The 20,352-nt window shown below is 52.1% G+C and overlaps 1 protein-coding gene across 12 annotated transcripts in view; it reads left to right on the top strand.

The window, feature by feature from the left end:
- The window catches only part of MAPT (microtubule associated protein tau), a 98,926-nt gene that overhangs the window by 1,612 nt on the left and 76,962 nt on the right, over nucleotides 1-20,352 (top strand). The window lies entirely within an intron of this gene.

The raw sequence follows: 20,352 nt of genomic DNA, 5'->3' as shown, positions 1-20,352 counted from the left end.
TGTTTGTAGAGGTTAGGTGATCTGCGATCTGGCTCCCAGCCCTGTTTTTTGCTTTTGCTCTATGAGGGCATTTAGCTACCCACCTCCCGAAACTCCCCTCTTTTTTCACCCCTCATTTCTGACCCTTTTGTTGAATCTAGGGATTTGCTAGGATCGATGAACTCGAGTCACACCCGCAGGGCACGCACAGAGCGGGCGTGACTCGGAGCAGCCCCCTCCCGGAGTTCCGCCCAGCGCCTGGAGGCGTCAGCCAGGCCAAAGGGGTGGGATTTGAGGTCTGGGCGCCCTGGCGGGTGGTCAGAGAAGGACCGCACGGCTCCCCATAGCCCAAGCGTCCTTGGAGGCTACACCCCACCAGGTTTACAGCTAGGGGCGCTGATCACGGGTGGGAGGAGATCACAGATGGGCCCCTCCCTCCTTTACGCCCAGTTGCTTTGCCCCACCGGAGAATGTGAGGAGGGAACAGTCGGAGGTTCCCTCAGGTGCTGCGGCCACACCCATCTTTCCGAGCCCACTGGGAGGTGGGCACCGAGTGGGGGTTGCCGTGGGAACCACAGGCGTCGGGAGAAGGAACCTCGGGGCATTGCCCCGTCCCTTCCCCCTGGAGGTTGGAGACGCCGGGTTAAGGGTGCCAAACCGAACTGGTCTCCTGGCGGAGGAGAGGAGGAGACGCCAGGGCCTAACCTGTGGCTCATTTAATTGGTCCGGAAGCTACAACTACCCAGGTTTTTATTATCATGGGCGTGCTGATTAGTATTTTATTAATGTTATTTATCTTAGGTGTGGGATTTTCACTTAAGAGTTGGAGTTCACAGCCGCCCTTGAAACCGAGGCGGGGGAGGGGGCGAACAAGTGCCAGCCCCGCTGTGCTGCGGTGAGCTGGGTCCTCGAGGTTTTCTGGTTAATTCTATCGCCGAACACTGGTGCGGGGGCGCAGTTCTGAGACCGACCAGCACCTCCTGGGGCCGTTCGCTCCCGCGGGCTGCCTAGGTTGTTCTGAATTTACGGGGAGTGTCTTGGCTCAGGTGGAGAGCCCTCTCCGGGCCTGGCCGCCCCTCCCCAGCTGTGGCGTCGGGACTGGAGCCAGGGCGCTGCAAGGCTTCGGCGTGTGGCTGGGCCAGCCGCGGGAGGGTTTCGGGAGTGGCTGAAGGATCCATTCAAACCTCTTCCAATCCTCGCCCTCCGACAGAGCCCGACATAGGATTCCCATCCCAGACCGAGCGAGGATCTTGCGGCGACCCTGGTAAAGGGAGGCTTGTGAACAAGGATGCCCATTGCAGAGATATCACCTCCTGTCCGTTGGGGGAGACCAACGGGGGCGAGCGCATTTACCCCAATGCAGGAACAAAGCGCAGGCCATGCTTCTGTTATTTCGCTCCGTTTTGAAATGCATTGGAGGTTTACTTGGGTTTTTGGGTCAGCAAGGCCGGGGGAGCGTCTATTAATGGAAGGATCTCAGGGCTGGGGAATGGCCCTTAGAGTGACGATTGGGAATCTGTATCCCTGGCTCTGCGCGAGCTTTAACGAAAGAGCTGCACCCCAGGAGCTGGAAGGATGCAGCCTTTGAGCCTGTGCCCCGATGGTGGAGCGCATCGGGAACTGTCCAGGCATCCATCTGCGCGTGCACGCAAACTCACCATACCCAGCAGGCGGGGGTACTCTTTTACGTCCAGTGACACCCCACTCACCCTCTGGCCCTCCGGAAACTGTAAATCCAAGTCCTGATTTCGAGGTGGAATGGATGATGGAGTCTAGGACAGCGACTACCGGCGGCCAGTCCCTACTGCCGCACACTCAGGCTCCAGGCTCAGCAGCACCGCTTTGAGTTCCCTGTGATCCCTGCCCCGCCCCCTCCACTGACCCATCCCATAGCAGAAAAGGAAATGGCTTTCCAGTCCGTAGTTAATTCTGTGACGTCATTTTGTGTTTAATGATGTTCCTTATGTTTACCCCATAAGGAACTTCTCTGTTCCCCATCTCCAAACCCTCTAAGTAAATAGATGGATAGATATAGACTGGTTTCGTGCAGCAGCATCCTCCCCCGGGTCCCGCCTCTTGAAGCTAATTCATTCCTTGACCAGCGTTTGCTTCCCTAGCATGTGTTTACAGCAATAACTTGGCTTGGCTTTTGGATTCACCTTTGGATGATTTGGGGGAGGGGTTTGTTGGCTTTGCTGTGTTTTGGATGAGTGACAGTGTCTCTGCCCTGCACAGACCTTGTTTGCACATACCCATGGTGGAAGGGTGTGGCTTTTAAGTGACTTCTAGTGTCAGGCACTGCTCTCCAGACAGGAACAAAGGAACGGGATAATGCCCACCAATTGCAGGGAGAAAACTCGAATGGGTTTGATTGAGGAAAGATCAGATTTATTCCCATTGGGAAAAGAATCCTTTCAGTTGAACATGGCCTTTAACCCACATGCCCTTGGAAGTCAAGACCAGCCTGGAGATGTGATAGGACCTGGTGCCCTTTGTTTAGGCTGACTTTGCCTTCAGCCTTTTTAACTTTAGTTCTTGTGGCTCATTTGTTGAAAATATTAAGAAATTTTTCCCATCTTCCCTCAGCAGTGTGCATGTGGTTTGAGTGTTACTGAGTGTGTCTATGAATATGTGCTACTTTTCCAATTAGATGTGATGATTTTCCAACTGAACCTTGCCATCTAATATTTAGTTAATATCTTCCTTATCCCCCTTTGAAAAAGAATCACTCCAAAACAAAAGAAAAGGGTTTGTGTAGGGTCCTGCAGCTGATGGGTGACAGGCATTCTGTCCATACTCACTTAACATCTTCTTACGATGGAGAATCGAGATCTGGAGGATGGCAAAGAGAAAGCGGATTGGGAGGCAATGTGCTTTGGTCGTGGTCGCAGTATCAGGAAGGTGTGGGGATACATCCTGTGCAGTTTGTCCTGACTGTGTCTAAATGACACCCAGACAGCTGCCTGGGTCCCAGTACACCTCCTTGCCCTCTCTTCCCCCTGCCTGCCACCTTTCATGGTGGAGGTGGGACCCCCACTTCCCCTGCTCCTTCCTGTCCCCCAACCCTGCTTTTTTCATCATTCACTTCAGAGATTCCTCGCCCTTCCACACCCCAGAGGCACTCAGCTGCCCGCGCCTCCATGTGCAGGAGTTAGGTGCTTCCACTAGTGACATGGAGCTGGCACTGGGGACACCTCTGCAGGTGAGGGGAAGAGAAGACCCCAACCTCACCAGCTGGGCTGCAGCAGGCAGAGGAACCATGATGCTTCTGTGGGGACTCTTGGCTGTTTTCCTGTAAAACAGTGGTTGTGTGCTGGGGCGACTGAGCTGTTTAAGAGATTTTTACTTTCACAGTGGGGAGAGGGTGCTACTGGCATCTCATGGGTAGAGACCAGGGATGCTGCTTAAAATCTAACAAGGCACAGGTTGGCCCCCTATAGCAAAAAATGATCCGATCCCAAATATCATTACTACCCAGGTAGAGAAGCCCTGCTATAGAGAGTTACTCTGGCACTATTATCTCAGTTACACTCATTGTCTTCTAGGAAGCCCCAAGTGCTGCTGGAGGTGACCTCATTTAGTCCTCACAGCCATGCCCCTGGTATTGTTATTATATCTGTTGCAAGCAGAGAAACTGAAGCCCAGAGAAGCATCATAATGTACTAAGGTCACACAGCCAATGAGTGGTGGGCCTGGGTATCTGACACTAGCCCCTCCCCTTCTTAGCTTCATGTGGGTTTAATAGGCCTTTGTGGACAAGCCTGGGAACTCAATCATGATCCATAGCATTGGCTCAGTGGGATATTATGATTCCAGAATCACTGACTCACAAAAGAACTTTTGCAAGAATGTGATCAGAGCGTGGCCTGGAATAGGGTTAGAGAGCTAAGGCTCCCAGTCTCGGAGCTGACCCTGACCTGGAGAGTCAAGGAGAAAGTGTCTTACGAGGGTCCTTAAACCTCTTCCCCCACACCCAGGGTCAGGCGCTGTCATGACAGGGGGCAGCCAGGTTTGATTGGCTCGAAGAAGACTGAAAGTCAAGGTTGGGGAGTAGACAGATTCAGCTGAGGCCGGGGTCAAGTCACTGAAGTTTTAGGGAATCAGACCCCCTGATTGGGTTCTGTGCCTCCCAAAGGTTAAACTTTAGCACCCACTGATGGGAGCCAGCTCCCAGCCTTTGGGTGGGTGTGGGAAGCCTTCCTGAAAGTATCCCAGGCCTCCCTTGGCCAAGTGGGCCCCGGCGGCTTCACTGGCTGCCTGGGGCTCCGGCTCTGTGGTGGATATTCCCTGATACTGTGGATCCCGAGGCTCTTCTCTCCTCGGGGCTCACTGCCAGCCCCCCAGGCGGAGGCAGCAGGCAGCTGCAGATCCGTAGCCCTAGCTCTCTCACCACCTGTGCCAGGGATGGGACATTGACCATCACACTGGTCTTGCCCTGTTGCCTTGCCAGAGGGGTGGCTGTCCAAGAATTCCTTTCCTCTCTCCAGATGCCATGCTCTTGCCACCTCTGCCAGGTTCTTCCTGCCCAGATGGCTCCCACCAGAGTAGCGAAGGCAGCATGAGGCCCCGGGGACAGGCTTGGAGCGCTTTGGGTTCTTTGAATCTGAGGTGGGCTGGTAGAAGGGGCTTCGGCAAAATACAAACTCAGATGGCTTCAGATGGATCATCTTGATTTGATATTGCAGCAGGCCCATGCTGAATCAGAGACACCACAGAAGTCCAAACAACAGGCCGTTTAATCCCCATGGTTATTCAAGGAATAATCAGTTAGTCAAGGAAGGTTTGAGTGCCTCAAGGACAGATGTGCCCCCAACCTTAGGTCCCCAGTGCAGAGCAGTAGCCTGCACGTGGAAGCAGTTGGGCCTCTGGTTAAGAGTATATGCAGATCTCTTGGGTATGAGTCTCAGCTTGCCCTCCCCCCACCCCCACATTATACAACCTAAGGTGGTGTTTAGCCTCTGGGAGAGTTTTTGGCATCTGTAACTCGGGGTATGATAGTACCTATCTTGTGGGTTGCCATGGGGTTTAAATGAGGTCATGCACTGCTTGCCAGGGTCGGGCACATAGTAACTGCTCAGCAAAGAGCATCATTGACGGTATCCGCTGCATGGACATCTGTGATTGGGTGAAAGTGCAGAGGAGCCTTTGGACCCCAGTGAGAGAGCAGTTGGAACAAGTACATGGCTACACTGAGTAGGGATCAGGAGAGGAAGTGAGCAGCTGCCCAGCTCTTCTGGAGCCAGATGTTGTTTCGGTGGAAGTGGATCCCTGAAATCGGGCACACCCTTGTTTAAATGTACACACACAACTCCCTCCCCAGGCAAGCTTAGCTTTGCTTGTTGTCCTGCTTGTGTCCTCTTCCTTCCTGAAATCCACTCTGTTCCAGGAATAGACAGCACACTCCCTAACCCGAACCACCTCCTTCCCAGGAAGGGACCGGCCAGGGCGTCAAGTCCAGAGATCTCTCCAGTTTACTCATCGAGTAAAGTGGGAGCACTGATGACTGAGAGGAGGCAGGAGGAAGGCAGTGGAGGTGGGGGAGGCCTCACAGACGCAGCAATCAGCAGGGTGCGGAGGCGAGGACCGACAAGCAGGGCTGGTAGAGCGTCGAGAGTGGAGAAGAAAATCGTCTGATAAAACCAACTCTGCTGAGCTGAGTCCGAACTCCAAGCGTCCAATAAGCAGAGTCATATGTGAATCACTAAGTGAGGCTTGAGAAGTCTTTTTAGCCGTGACAGCGAGACGGAGAATCATAATACATGTTTTTGAGTCATACCAGAATGTCGTTTTTAAAGGTGCATATAGATTTTAAACATTGTAGTTCAATCCTGTGGATGTGTGTCTGTTCAGCACCCTTTATCGTAGGGCCCAGGCCTTCTCTGAGTGTTTGGATCAACTGGTTGCAGTCTCTGGTTGTCTTGTCTGCCTGTGCGTTGTCTAGGTCTTTGGAGCTCGGTGCTGGTGTTGGATTTACACTGTGGAGTAATCTGGGTGCAGAATCCCTCAGCTGTTGTTTTTTTTTTTTTTTTTTTTTTTTTTTTAATATAGTCTTTCCAAAGCTTTCAACTTCATTTTCTTAAAATCAGTTAATGATTTCCTTCTGCACTTCTGTTCTGTCAACTTGCATCTCATTTAAGTTCTGTGATTTTTGTACCAAGGAGGATGGACTGGGGATGCTTCTGAAGAAGCGCGGAGGAGCGTGGCTGTGGCGGGAGGCTGCAGGCCCCAGGCCCTGTGGACCCCCGGCCTTGAGCATCTCATTTCCTCACCAGGGTGTCAGGAGAGGCCTGCCAGGGTGTGTTGAGTGAAAGCCAGGTACAGTCGTGCCCGCCCTCCTTGGTTGTCGTCAGAGACCCAACCCCACTTTGAAGTCATTCACGGGGAGTTCCAGCTTCAGGGGCATCACAGATTATCCCCATCAGAAACAAAATAGGCTCCCCCTTGAGTTTCAGATCGGGGTCTAACAACTTAAAAACAGTTTTAAATCCGCAAGTGAGAATTAAATCTGAAGCCGTTGATAATGATGCTTCATTCCCAGCCCTTCCTCTGGCCTTGTCCACCCCACTGCTAAATCCAGGCATCAAAGAGAGGAGGGACATGATTATCTCTGTTCCAGCTGCTCGTGCTCCTCCCAGCCTCTTGGCCCGGGTGCTGTTTTCCTGGGAGGCTGGTGATGCTGTCCTGGGACCTAGGTTGTAGTTGAACCACAGAAGTACAGGGGTGCACTTTCATCCTCATATCTGCCCCCCCAGGACTCCAAGGATATTAGAGACCCCTGGGTCCGCAATTGCCTGTCATGTGATCTGCAGCCAGCACGTAATGACGAGAACCAGTTGGGAGGTAAAGGCCCACTCAAATTGTATGTATACAGAACTGGGATGAGGAGCAAAACCCCACAGAAATATAAACAAAACAAAACAAAAAAAGGGGTGCATGCTCATAACCCCAGCAATTTGGGAGTCTGAGGCAAGAGGATCACAAGTTTGAAGCCAACCTCAGCAACTTATTGAGACCCCGTCTCAAATTTTTTATAAAATAAAAATAAAAGAGTTAGGGATATAGCTCAGTGGTTAAGTACCCCCGGGTTCATTCCTCAGGCCTGCAAAAAAATAAAAACCACTCCAGAACCATCCTGGATGAAATCCAAATCCAGTTCAGTTGTTGATTTTCAGATCATTTCAGGAGTGCTTATTTCTAATCGTTCTTATCTCATCTTCCTCCCATGACCTGCCCCTCAAAAAGAGATTCACTGAGCCGGCTTCCATGGCATGTACCCCTAATCCTAGCAATGCGGAAGGCTGAGTCAGGAGGATCCCACATTTAAGAACAGCCTCGGCAGCTTAGACCTTATTTCAGAAAAGTAAAAAAAGGGCTGAGGATGTAGCTCACTGGGAGAACACCCCTGGGTTCAATCCCCAGTACCAAAAGAATAAATAAATGAGAGAGAAACAATCAATTAATTAATAATCTGAAGCTCGATGCTTAAATGCATAAGGGAAGCTTACAACTTAATCTCTTTTGTTGTGTGTGTGTGTGTGTGTGTGTGTATAAATGTGAATATACACTATCTTATTTGTTGTATGCCTGGATTTTAATATTGAGTTTGCTGAAATCTGAACAGCCATAGTCAGGTGCCTGTACTGTAAGCCAAGCCAAGCTCAGAGGTGCCAGTGAAACCCTACTGGACCTCCTGCCCCACCGAGGCCCAGTGGAGATCACGATGTAGACTCATGAACCCCTTCCCTTCCTCTGCCCTTGGGGAGGCAGCATCTGGGGAGTCGCCAGCCCTCCTGTCGTTCATTTGTCTTGCCTTGTCCCTAAGGCCAAGGAATGTCTCCGCAGGTTCCCATTCTGCTCTACCCAGGTGCATCAGTTCAACCTGGCCTCTGCAACTGCCTGCCTGCCGTGAGACCAACTTTAGAAACAGGACGATGGATTGATTTTGTAAAACATCCCTAAATCCGCTTGGATAGTGGAGAGATGGGTTACAGACTTAGACTCACTTGACCCTGCTTTAAATCTATTTAATATTTTCCCTGGATAAGCCTATGGGGATGACAGACAGGCATCCTGGGCACCTCTGCTGGGCTCAGGGCTGCCTCCTTTGGTCCTAAGGTTCCTCCCCTTCTTAGCATCTCAACCGTGCCTGAGAAAAGGCCAGCAAGGGACACACTCTGTTCCCTGTGGAGTGCTAATGAAGACTGAATACACTGAAACACATCCCTTTCAGGGTCACTTCAGTGCTGTAGGTAATCAGGAACCAAAGTTTGATGGTTGATGAGGAATGTAGGAAAAAAAGAATTTTTTTTAATTGGCAGGATTCTTGTTATAAGTTGACATTCTGGACTGAGTTTTTTTTTTAAAAAAAAAAAAAAAGGACTTAAAAATGAGCCAATCTTTTGTTGCCAGCAAGACTGAATTACAGAAGCCAGGCACCGCCTCACACCCTGTCTGTGATCACTAACCGCTTAGACTTGCTATCCCCTGGAGTTAACTGCTAACTTCCCATTTACCAACTACATGAAGTTTTTGGCAAAGATGAAGGATTCCTGGATCTCTGATCTTCCAAAGTGGGGACCATGCAGGCTCCCCCCTCAGAACGGATGGTGACGTGGGCAGTCCCTCTCCTCACTGGAAGCACAGAACTGAAAGCTTTCTCTAATGCCTTGGAGCATCTCAGAGGACAGTGCACAGGGAAAGGGATATTTCCCAGGAGCCTAGTCAGGTGCCTGATCTGAAGTCCCTCCTGGGTTGAGTGGAGCCTGAAATGGCACAGCTGCCGCTGCCTTGCTCCTCAGCTCCAGTCAGCCAGGGCAGCTGGTTCCCAGGGTGGGCTCCGGGTCACAGGGCCCATGCCCAGGATGGATGGCTAGGCAGCCGCAAACCAGTCCGCTCTGGTCTTTTCTGTCCCTTTGTTGGAGAAAAGGAGACCCAAAGCAGGGTGCAGAAGGGTGGGTGGGATGGCTTTAGCTTGACCTCAGCAATTCCCAGCCCCTGCCAGTGCAGACTTCTCCGGAAAGGGGCTGGAACTTCCTTTTTGGCTCATGTTGTGACCCTTGGATGGAATTTCCTGGGACCGTTTCTGTTTTCTCTGGGGTTTTCAGCTGCTTCCTGATCAGTCAGGGACTTGGTACAGAATCTCATATTCTAATTATGCCCAGGGGCAGCCTCTCCCCGCCACGCAGAGCGTTCAGCCTGAGACGGAAATAGATTAGGGCACGAATGATTCAATTACAGCTGGGCATGGACTTTGATGGTGTAATATTCTGATAGCTCATTAATCGAAGGCTTTGAATTGACTGGAACTGGGCTGAAGTTCATTTACCATCTTCCTGAGAACAGAGGGCTTCTCCAGTGTGGATGCGGGGATGTCTGTCAGGGTGTGTGGCTGGTCCCTGACAGTGGCCTGTCAGTTGTACCTCAGGGCTGGGCCTGAGCCCGGACAGAGGCCCATGTCGATGCTCCTTGGTAACTCGATGTGCCCTCCTTACCGCCTGCTCCACTCAGGTGGGCTGCGGGCTTCAGTCCCCAGTGTGACAAAGCGCACAGTCTGGAGCTCTGCTCCTCCTCCGAATGCTGGAACAGATCCCTGGGTTTCCCCCAGCACTGCCTCGGGTGCCCCTCTTTCCAGTCCTGTTCTCCCCAGTGCCAAAAGGGACTTAGGCTTTATTTCCTCCCCCTGGGATCATGATGGAAACAATAATGAATTGTTCCCAGTTTCAGTTCCAATATTCACATCCAGCCCACTTTGCATACCATTCCCAAACTCCCAGATCAGCTCTGTCATCTGTTACATCTTCATTGGAGCCCGAGTCCCTGATGAGGCTCTCCATCACCTGCTGCGCCTACCCCGACCTCGCACCACCCTCCTGGGCCTGGACCTCTGTGCGGCCTCCCCGTCCAGTCCCACTTCCTGCTGCCAGCCTGCCCTTGGCTCCCTGCCTGTGCGGAGGATGTCCTCTCCCTCCCTCTGTTTAAATCACCCATGTCGGTCCTCCCTGAAGTGGCTCCACTGTTGTACTCAAGACCAGGGAGAGCTGGGGAGATAGCTCAGTTGGTAGAGTACTTGCCTTGCAAGCACAAGGCCCTGGGTTCAATCCCCAGCACCGCAAAAAAAAAAAAAAAACAGGGAGCCCGCAGCACTTGCTCTGCAGTGGCTAGTGCCTCCTTGTCCGCCCTCGCCCCGCCCTACTGCGTGCACCCGGCTGTGTGCAGGCCTCTTCTCCCTTCAGGCTGTGCTCTGAGGGCAGGGACTGTGTCTCCCTGGGCTCTCCTGTTCCCTGGGTGTGTGCACAGGCGCGGAGCTCAACCCACTTGCTCTGGATGAAAGCATTTGGGTACTCATCCATCACAGGCTGTTGTCAGCTGCACATCACATTAAAAAAAAAAAAAAAAAAACTTTATTTATTTTTACATGGTGCTAAGGATTGAGTCCAGTGCCTCACACATGCCAGGCAAGGGCTCTACCACTGAGCCACAACCCAGCCCCTGCACACTCCATTTTAATAAAGTAGGTCCTCCACCCACTGATACAGAGTTCCATTGCTCTGTGCACTTGAAAATAAAAAATCACCCTTCCTCTGAAATATTCTATCACTATGACTTTGCCCTACTTCCGCCTACCACCCCCACCGGTACTCCAAATGAGGTTGGCTGTATGAAAATGCAGATTACATTTATTTTACTAAAAACATGGCTCCATTCGATCCTCACTCCCCAGTGAGGAAGGGGGTTATTTTCCCATTTTGCAGAGGAGCAAACTGAGGTGCAGAGATGTCACAACTGGGTGGGAGCCCGGGGATGCCTCGTGGAGGCACAAGCGCTGCCAGCAGTGGAGGAGCCAGCAGACTGTCTTGGGTGCAAAGGACCAGGGAGGCGTGCCCTCCAGCCCCTGAGCATGGGTCACTTGTAATCTGAGCCTGGAGAAATTATTTTAAAACGAAAGCAAGCCTCTAAACCAGGCTGCCGCTTCATCGCCAGTGACGGCAGAACCAAATTTAGTGCCATGGACAGGTCCACACTTAGGAAACGGAGAGGCTCCTTTTTTCTTCCTGCTCACTTAAGCAAAGCGCGAAAAATGGTCACACCCGCCCCATCGCCCTGGGGGTCCGCGAGGGCAAAGGAGGACGATGGCGCTGGTAGACTCAGGAAGGCGGAGGTCGGCTCCCAGCAGCACCTACAGGGAGAAGTGTAATTAATGTGGGGCTGTTTCCACGGCGAGGCAGACTCAGCAAGCCCTCTGCGCTAGGAAAGGGAGGGCAGCCAGGCCCAGCCGCCTCCCCCGGCGTGCCCACACCAGTGTGCTTCGCTGGGAAGGGGAAGAGTGCACGCGGCGGAACCCACACCCCCGGCCCTTCGTGGTACTGACCCGTCACCCCCACGCCCTCCCTCCCACCGAAACGGCACCCATTTCTGTTCCCTTCTTGCCTCCCACCTTCTCTCCAGCACTTTCAAAATCCATCAGCTAAAAAAAAAAAAAAAAAAAAAAATGAAGATACCCTATGTGAGATCCTGACCGGTTTCTGGTTTTTGTTTTGGTTTGATTTTATTGGGTTTTTTTTTTTTTTTTTTTTTTGTAGCCCTGAGGAGTCAGGGATCATTTAAGCCTATAAAATGTATTCAGAGTACAGGGTTGTGGCTTAGTGGTAGTGCACTCGCCTAGCGTGTGTAAGGCCCTGGGTTCGATTCTCAGCACCGCATATAAATAAGTGAATAAAATAAAGGTCCTTCAACAACTAATGAAAATATTTTTTTAAAAAGTAGAGAAAATGTATTCAGAGTGAGCGGTGAGGCATTCTAGAAGAAAATCTTCAAAAGCACCCAGAAATGAAAGTTGACGCCCCCAGAGAGAACATGGGCAGCCTGGGACTGAGTGCAGGTCTGCTTAGCTCCTCCGGATCCAGCAGGAGCTGCAGAGTGTGAGCACCTTTGCTCAAAGTCCTGGTGCAGTTAGGGGCTGGGCAGAGGTCATCTCTTTCTGTTGCCCATTGGACAGCCCAGAGCACACTGGTTACAGATTTTGGGGTACTGGGATGTGCCCGAGTAGATGGCATTTTATGGTTTATATGGTGTTACTTAATTCTTGACATGAACCTGTAAATTAAGAATTCTAGCCAGGTGTGGTGGCATATGCCTCTAATCAGTGACTTACACAGGAGGCTGAGGCAGGAGAATCACAAGTTAGAGGCCAGCCTGGGCAACTTAGTAAGCCTGTCTCAAAATATAATTTAAAAAGAGCTGAGGACGTAGTTCAGTGGTAGTGCCCCTGAGTTCAATCCCCAGTACTGTAAAAAACATCATCAACAACAACAAAAATTCTAGAATTCTAGGACTAGAAAGTGTAAACTCAGTGGTAGAGTAGTTGACTGGCGTGCATGAGGCCCTGGGGTTGATCCTCAACGATGAAAAAAAAAAATCCCTCTCCTCTTTTACAGATTAGGACACTGAAATTCAAGGAGATTAAGCAAGGTTCAGGAAAGTTAAGTGGCACCTGAAATCACGAGGCTAGTTGGAGGCTGACAGGAGATCTGAACCCAGGACCTCTGCTCCCTAACGTGGGCTTCTGCTCCCCAGAGCTCACCCAGCTTTTCCACTTGCTGCTTTCACCTGAGTGGAGTCCTGCCATTTATCAAGCCAGTGCCTTTACCCCAAAAGACAAAGGAAAACGGTGGTAGATGGTGTGTGGGTGGGTTGGTTGATTGGCTTGATAAGGCAGAGGCCTGGGATTATAGCTTGAGGACTTAACACCATATGATAAATAAATGGATTGCTTTTTCCTTTGAAAAAATAAAAATCAAACCATTTGGCATAAGATGTTGGGAGTGGGCATTTGTGCCAAAAAGTGCTCCCTGCACCGTAGTGATGGGGGACAGGAAAGGGGAGAAATCGGGGTCCCGCACCCCTGCCATGAGCTGAACAGGGATACTCGGCTGCAGGCCCTGTTGGCAGACCCAGGTGTGACTCCTGGGGTCGGGTAGTGGGAGGAGGCAGAGGACCAGCCTTGAGCTCCCCTGTGCTTCCAGGGATCCAGAAGACAGAAAAAGAGGGGGGGAAATTTTTTTTTTTTTTTTTTTTTTTTTTTTTGGCAACTAAATACTAAAAATGGTAGATAGATCTTAAAGATAATTGGGTAATTAACTGAATGTCTCTGGTTTCAAATCGAGTCCATTGAAACTTTCCACTTTCACATCACTGGTGCGCATCATCTGTGTCTGCTTTCCCTGACACCATCTCATTCCACCCTCTTAGGCCTCCCGACTCACCCATCCACTGAGCAGTGGTTTATTTGTATCCTCGGTGCCTGGCGTGGTGCGTGGCACAGAATGAGTGCCCACTTCTGGCTTAGCGAATGAAGAAATGGATACATGAGTAAATTCAGTGCAGATTACAACCTAAGGGTTTTCCCTCTTTTCTTTTCTTTTTTCTTCTCATCTCTTATTTTTTCTTTCCTCTTTTCTTTTCTCTTCACTTCTTTTTTCTTTCCTCTTTTCTATTTTCCTCTTCTCTTCTCTTTTTTTCTTTTCTCCCGAGCCAGGGACTGTACTACCCAGACTGGCCCAAATTCCTGGATTCTGGTGATCCTCCTGCCTCAGCTTCCAGAGCAGCTGCAACTCTAGGAGTGTGTGCCACCCAGGGAAGTCCTTTTTCAAGAGACTTGGGAGCAATAAGGGAAACAAATGCATGCGTTGGGCATTTGTTCATCTTTCTACCTTCCAAAGGGTGCAAAGGGCAGATCCCGCTTTGGTATTTTGAGTGCTGACCGTGGAAAGATGCACGCATTTGCAGTGACCTCTCCCCGCGCCCCCTTCCAGTGCCGGGGATGGAAGCCGGGGCTCTAGCACCCTGCAAGTGCTCTACCACTGAGCTACATTCCCAGCCCCTGGCAGAATCTTTGAAAAAGTTAAAGACTTTCAGATTCTCCTGAAAAACTGAAATACGGCCGTAAACCATGAGCCCCGCTTCAAAGACCGAGATCTTCCTGAAAGGGGCTGGGTCTGTGTTCTGGGCCCCCACACCTACCAGGAAGCGGGTCAAGTAGAGCAGAGCCAGTCACTGAAGACTGCCGTCTCCTAACAGGTGTGACCCCGGCAGGGCTGTCAGAATGGGCAAATTAAAACACAACTGTCTAGGTATTCAGATGTCAGATAAACAGGTAACAATTTTTTTTTTTTTTTTTTGGTTTAAGTATTGCAGCCTGCAGAATGTCCTCCAAAAATATCAGATTGCAATCCCCAGGACCTATGTGACCTATTGTCCTTATTTCCAAATATGTGAATTTATTTTCCAAAAAGGGTCTCTTCAGGTGTGATTAGATAAGGATTTCCAGATGAGGGGATCATCCAGGAGTATTTTGGCTGGTCTCAAATGCAATCACATGTCCTTTTAAGAGCGAGACAGAGAGAGACTAGAAACACAGGGGTGACAGCAGCGTGGAAATGGAGACAGGGGAGTGGTGTGGCCACAAGCCACAGGTTGCCGGCTGCCACCAGAGGCTGGAAGAGGCCAGCAAGGGATTCTCCCCTGGCGCCTCTGAGGGTCATGTGGCCCCACCAAATGCCTGATTTCAGCCCAGTGGTACTGACTGCAGACGTCCAGCCTCTGGAACTGTGGGAGAATGGACATTTGTAGCATGAAGCTTCTGTCTATGGTGTTTGGTTTCAGCAGTCACAGGAAATGGACACAGTACGTGTGTTCCATGCAGTGCTTGGGACAGACACTGAAAAAGTTATGCGTTGCTTATCTGAAATTCAAATTAAACTGGGCCACCTGTATTTTACTTGGCAACCATCATAACCAGAGCCAAAGAAAGGGGCTTTTGAAATTTAGAAGAAAGCTGGGGAGCTCTCAGGAAGTGGGCTTTGTAAACCCCCAATTTGAACTTCACTAGCCACCTCTGAACAAAAGAGGGGGCACTTAGACAGGCGTTAGTGACTTCCTCCTTCCACGGTGGTTGGAGTACCTACTGTAATACAGAAGCCCTGTGTCAGGGTGAGTTAGCCATTAGCCAGGGGCCTCGAGGTGAAGTCACCAACCAGTCAGAACTCACGTGATTCTGCCCTGAGCTGCCCCTGGAAATCCCACAGCCCTGGAGCTCCCCTCCCTCTCCTGTGAGATGGTGGCCCAGCTTGCTGAAGGAGAGGACATGACCACAGCCTGAGGGGCATGGGCAGCCGCAGGAGGAGGTGCAGGCTCCGCATTCCCTTGGGGAGCCTTCGGGAGAACACGTCTCCATCACTTCCTGTCGCATCACACTCTAAAGTCCATGTGACGGGGCAGGACAGACATGGCCCATTTTCCCATGTGAAGAGTGTACCCCCCCATGCCAGTTTTGTGGGCAGGGAGCAGGGGCCTGGCCAGTAAGGACAAGGGTTTGTCACTTACCATTGGCTCCCTTACACCTCGGGCTGCTAATGATGCCCACAGAATCCACAGTGCTAGGGCCGTAAGGGGCTGTGGGCCATTGGAATAGGCAGAGGTTCCAAATACCCAGGCCTGGTAAAAAGGAAAACAGGTCCCTCCTGGGAAGAAAAAAAAAGTAGGACCAGATATCAAACATGAAATCCGCTCTACTGACCCATGATCAGAAGATGGATGCCCAGCTGCAGCAGGGTGCCTTTGCTTGCCATCAGATGGCAGAGACCCAGAGGGCATGGGCAGTGAGCTGCCTGGGCCTGGCCACCACCGCCCCACAGGACGCTCTTGACAGCGTCGCTGCCCCCAGCATCCACCCTGCCTGCGTGAGCGGAGGCTTCCGTCGGGGGTCCCTGCAGGAGTGTGTCCCACAGTGGTCCAGGCAGACGTGTCACGTGTGGCCCCTAAGGAAACCGGTGGGCCCCTGCACGCACAGTGGATGCCCCCGAGGTGTGTGGCCCTTGAGAGAAGCGAGAGAGGGACGAGGGGCACCACCTCGAGGAAAGTAGCCGCCCGCGTGGAGCCCGGCTGTGCAAGGAGAGGTGGGACTTGTGTTCCCACGCAGCCCCAGGAGAGGGAGGTCATGGTGGGAAAGGGGCTGCGTCTTCCCCCTGCACCCTTTTATGCCATCCACTCTTTTTTCCACGTGTAACTTTTAGTTAAAAAGATAAATATGCTCACGTGCCAGTACACTTCAAATGGGCGAAAACGTCTGGAAATTTCTTTTAAAAGATGGCGACAGGCATGACATCCCTGAAGCTCTGACCTGGCCTGACCCTCCTGTGCAACCCGGGGAGGTGGAAGCTCGGCCACACCAGGCCCTGTGGTGTGGGCACTTCACTGCTTTAGATGGAGGACACTTCCAGATCAGTTGTAGGAATAGAACTTACTGGAAGCCGAGCACACACGTGTGGTCGTATGTGTGTGTGTAGTGTGCATAAAACATGTAGCAGAACACAGAGAAACCTTCTAGAGTGCTCTCTTGGAGGCAGAGGTGGCTGGGGTAGGCAGGCAAGGGGAGATCGGCTGCTGTGCTTCAGTGTCTAATCCCTGTCATGGACAACCCAGACCAGCCCATGAGCCGCCCTGGTCCCCCCGGGCCGGTCCCCCCGGGCCAGTCCCCTGGGGCCGGGCGGGCTGATGTGTCTCTTTACCATTTTCATGCTGAGCCCTTATATCAAAAACAACCTCAACGCTATTTTTTCTGCTAGTGTTTTCACACAAATGACCTCATCGCCTCCTCCTCACCACTCTGGGTTGGGTGGCACTTGCCATTTGGAAGGGGAGGAAACGGACACGGCCGCCCAGAGCAGGGCCACCGCAGCAAGTCCCAGGGTGCTACTTCTATACCCTGCCCTGTAGTCCCTCCGAGTGACCTCGACACTGCGCTGGGCTGGAGTTCCTCCAGAATCCATGCTGTCCACTCATCCCCCACATTCCTCGAAGGACTGAGAGCACAGCCCCAAGACCATGCTATTCGGGGACAGTCTCCACACTGCAAGAAGCAACTGGACTTCAGTCCTTGGAGGTGTCCCAGCCACTTCTCAGAGGGCTTTCATTACTGTGCTGTGTGCGGATGCTCCCCGCTGAGGCTGGCGTGTGGTGTCACAGACCCCACCCAGAGCTTCTCCCACCATGTAGGATGGGAGTCACCAGCTCCGCCCGCAGGACTCTGAACTCCCCAGAGCCCCACGTCCTGCCTGAACCTCCTCTTCTGCCTTCCTGACAGCCACCCCAGCTCCCCAGTGAACCATATGACAAGGGGCCTGGGAGGGAAGGGAAAGGAGGGCCCAGAGAGGGTGGTAAGGTGTCGGGACAGCTCCCAGCGTGTTGCTTCCCTCCACTGAGTCTCCCGCCTCCCTTCCCACCTTCCTGCAGGACCTCCTTTCTCCCCACACCTCCTCTGCTTCCAGAGGTTATGCTGAGAAAATCCAGAGAGGTGCCAACAGCACAGGGCACCAAAGACCACGAGTGTGGCATTTTAACAAGTACCAGAGCCACTCGAGAAGACAGGGACATGAGCCCCAAGGTAACACGGCAAGTTCAAGGCAAAGCTGGGCTCACAGATGTCTCCTGCCTCCCTCCTCAGGTAGACTACCTCCTGTGCCCCACATCACCTCCCTCCAGTGACCCGGCCACCCAGAGAGGGACCCTCAAGCCCACTGGGCCAGTGATTGCAGGGAAGCCCAGTATTTGAGATCATGAAATAAAAGTTCATCCTTTCAAGTGATGGATGCCGGTCCCTGGAACTGCTGATCTGATTTGCAGATTGTCCCTCAGCAGCAGCTTTCCAGAACATTCCCACACTCTCCCACAGCGTGGGACTCTTCCGCTATCTCCTCACTTTGACAGATCGTGTTGTGTGGCACAGAGGCTGAGCTCTGCCTTGGAGGGTGGCACCATCCTGTGTTGGGTGACAGATACTGAGGCTGAGTGGTCACCCTGTTGTGTGCCAGGCAGGAGCTAGAGTTGTCTCAGGCCGGTGGCCAGGACACGCCCTCAGGAGAAAAAGAAATCACAGCAAAGGGCTGGGTTGTAGCTCAGGGTAGGGCGCTTGCCTGGCATGTGTGAGGCCCTGGGTTCGAGCCTCAGCACCACACATAAATAGATCAGTAAAATACTGGTCCATCAACAACTTAAATAAGAAAAAAAGAAATCAAACCAAAACCACAACTACACCTCTCAAAGAACGGCCGAGTCGGGGCACGCCCTATCCCTAAAGCACCCAGGCTGAGTTGCCTTTGCTAAAAACGAATGCCGATCGTTGTACACTGACCCGTGACCCCCAGCCTGCGTGGCATCCTGTCTGGAACCGCCTCCCTCCGCGAGCAGGCCATTCGCTCTGTCCCCGTGGCTTGAGTAACTGAAGCGGTGTTTGCTGCTGGAAAATATCAATTAGGTTAATGAGGTTTTCCTGCCCAGGGAGGTGGAGGGGTCCCAGGGTGGAGGTGCCCCTCCCGTTGCCCGTACCAGGGACCTGGCAACCCCGCCCAGGAGACCCTGGGATGGGCGGGCGTTAAAGTCCATGTTTAAAGTTTTTTATTTAAGCTGTCAAGGGATCTTTTAATGTATTTATATATGTGGTGCTGAGGATGGAACCCAGGGCCTCATGCATGCAGGCAGGCACTCTACCTCTGAGCCCCAACACCAGCCCCAAGGTCCATTTTATTTTATATATATATATTTATTTTATTTTACTTTACTTTCTTGCAGGGCTGGGGATTGAACTCAGGGCTTTTGTGCTTACGAGGCAAGCACTCTACCAACTGAGCTATCTCCCCAGCCCCATCCATTTTATTAATCCATTTTGATCACTTCTTCCCTTACTCTTTCCTTTGTCTTCCCAAAGTCAGCCTATCTCACTATTAGCACAAAACAGAAGCTGTTAGGAATTCCTCTCTCCTCATCCCTCCCTGAACTTGACTGACCCATTTCTTAGCCCCTCAAACAAACCATTTTCCCTAACTACTGATTTAATCATTTTACCGCCATCATACCTTACTCAAGAGTTGAACACGAGATGCAGTGGACCCCCCTGGAAAGCAGGTGAGATATGGTGGGAAGGGCCCAGGGCTTGGAGCACTACCTGGGATTGAATCTTGCCTGCTCCCTTCTAGCTGTGTGATCTTGGGTAAGTAGATCTACTTCTCTGAGCCTAGTTCCTCACCTGAGAATGAGAATAAGAGTGCCTCTCCTTCGGGGCTGTAGTAAGGAAGAGCAGCGATGTGTAAAGCACAGCACTGAGCCGCCCCTCAGCCAAGTCCTGAGCACCCACAGGGAATGGCCGGCTGCGAAGGTCCCCCCTCCAGACGCCTTCCAGGGCCTGGAAATCCCACAGACACCCCCACCCCTCAGTCATCCCCAACCCACAAAGGACACATCTGAAGGCCCCAACACAGCAGAGCCCCTCTGCGGGGTCCAGCAGTGGGCCCTGGGAAGGGTAACGACGGGCCAGGGGCTGGAGGGCTGCTGACCGGTGAGGACAGCCCTGCTCCTCCGCCCAGCGCCTGCCATACTGTGGACACGTGATAACGACGTGGCTGGTGAGCACAGGCGGCCAGGTGCGCCCCAGGTGTGCGTCTTTGCACGGTTCTCAGCATGGTGGGCACGCTGTGTGGAAGATGCCCCAGCCAGGGCATGGGGCTGCTCAGCCTTCACTCCCTGAGTCAGGAGCCCAGCCCCTGCTCCTGTAGTCAGGGTGGCCTGGAGGAAAAGCCATGGGGCCACAGATTGTATAGTCCAGCAAACTGCCAGTTACCCCAAGGGACAGGTGCAGAAAGCCCAGTGGAGCTTCATGTCATCCAGTGTCCCCTACAGTGTGGTGCCGTGAAGTCCCCAGCTAAGGATGGCATCTCGTGGAAGTGAGAACCTAGTGTGGCAGATAAATATTCAGATAAATATTCAGGATAAATCCGAAATCGTATCTCATTCAATACTCCTGTTGTCAATGCCGGTGACCAGGTCAGCGGTGTGGGAACTCTGTCGCATGCTCAGGGCTGTTTGTCTGGTCTACACTGTATCCAGAAGGGATTCAAGCCAGACTGCAGGAAGAAATTCCTGAGGTTTCCTTTCCTGATCCTTTTTATTGGGGTTTGAACCCAGGACTTCACACAGGCTAGGTGAGTGCTCTACCACTGAGCTGCACCCCCAGACATTTTTTTTTTTTTTTTTTTAAATTTTGACACAGGGTCTGGCTCAATTGCTGAGGCTGGTCTCAAGCTTGCAATCCTCCTGCCTCAGCCTCTCAGGTAGCTGGGATTGCAGGTGTGCACCACCACACCCAGCTCGAAGGTGAAGAGACCTTGGTGTTTGGGCACCCTCCTGCCAGAAGTGAGGGGCAGTGCACTAGAAGACTCCCCTTAGCAAGGTCCAAAGCTCCAGAGCCCAGGACCCGCGGCAGGTGGGTCTGAGTGCCAGATTCCCACACCTCCCTCCGACTCTGTGCATGGCCTTATCCTTTGC

The sequence above is a fragment of the Sciurus vulgaris genome, assembly GCF_902686455.1.
Source record: "Sciurus vulgaris genome assembly, chromosome: 3".
NCBI lineage: Eukaryota > Metazoa > Chordata > Mammalia > Rodentia > Sciuridae > Sciurus > Sciurus vulgaris.
Note: the sequence above shows the minus strand (reverse complement) of the source record. Positions and strands in the feature narration are given on the sequence as shown.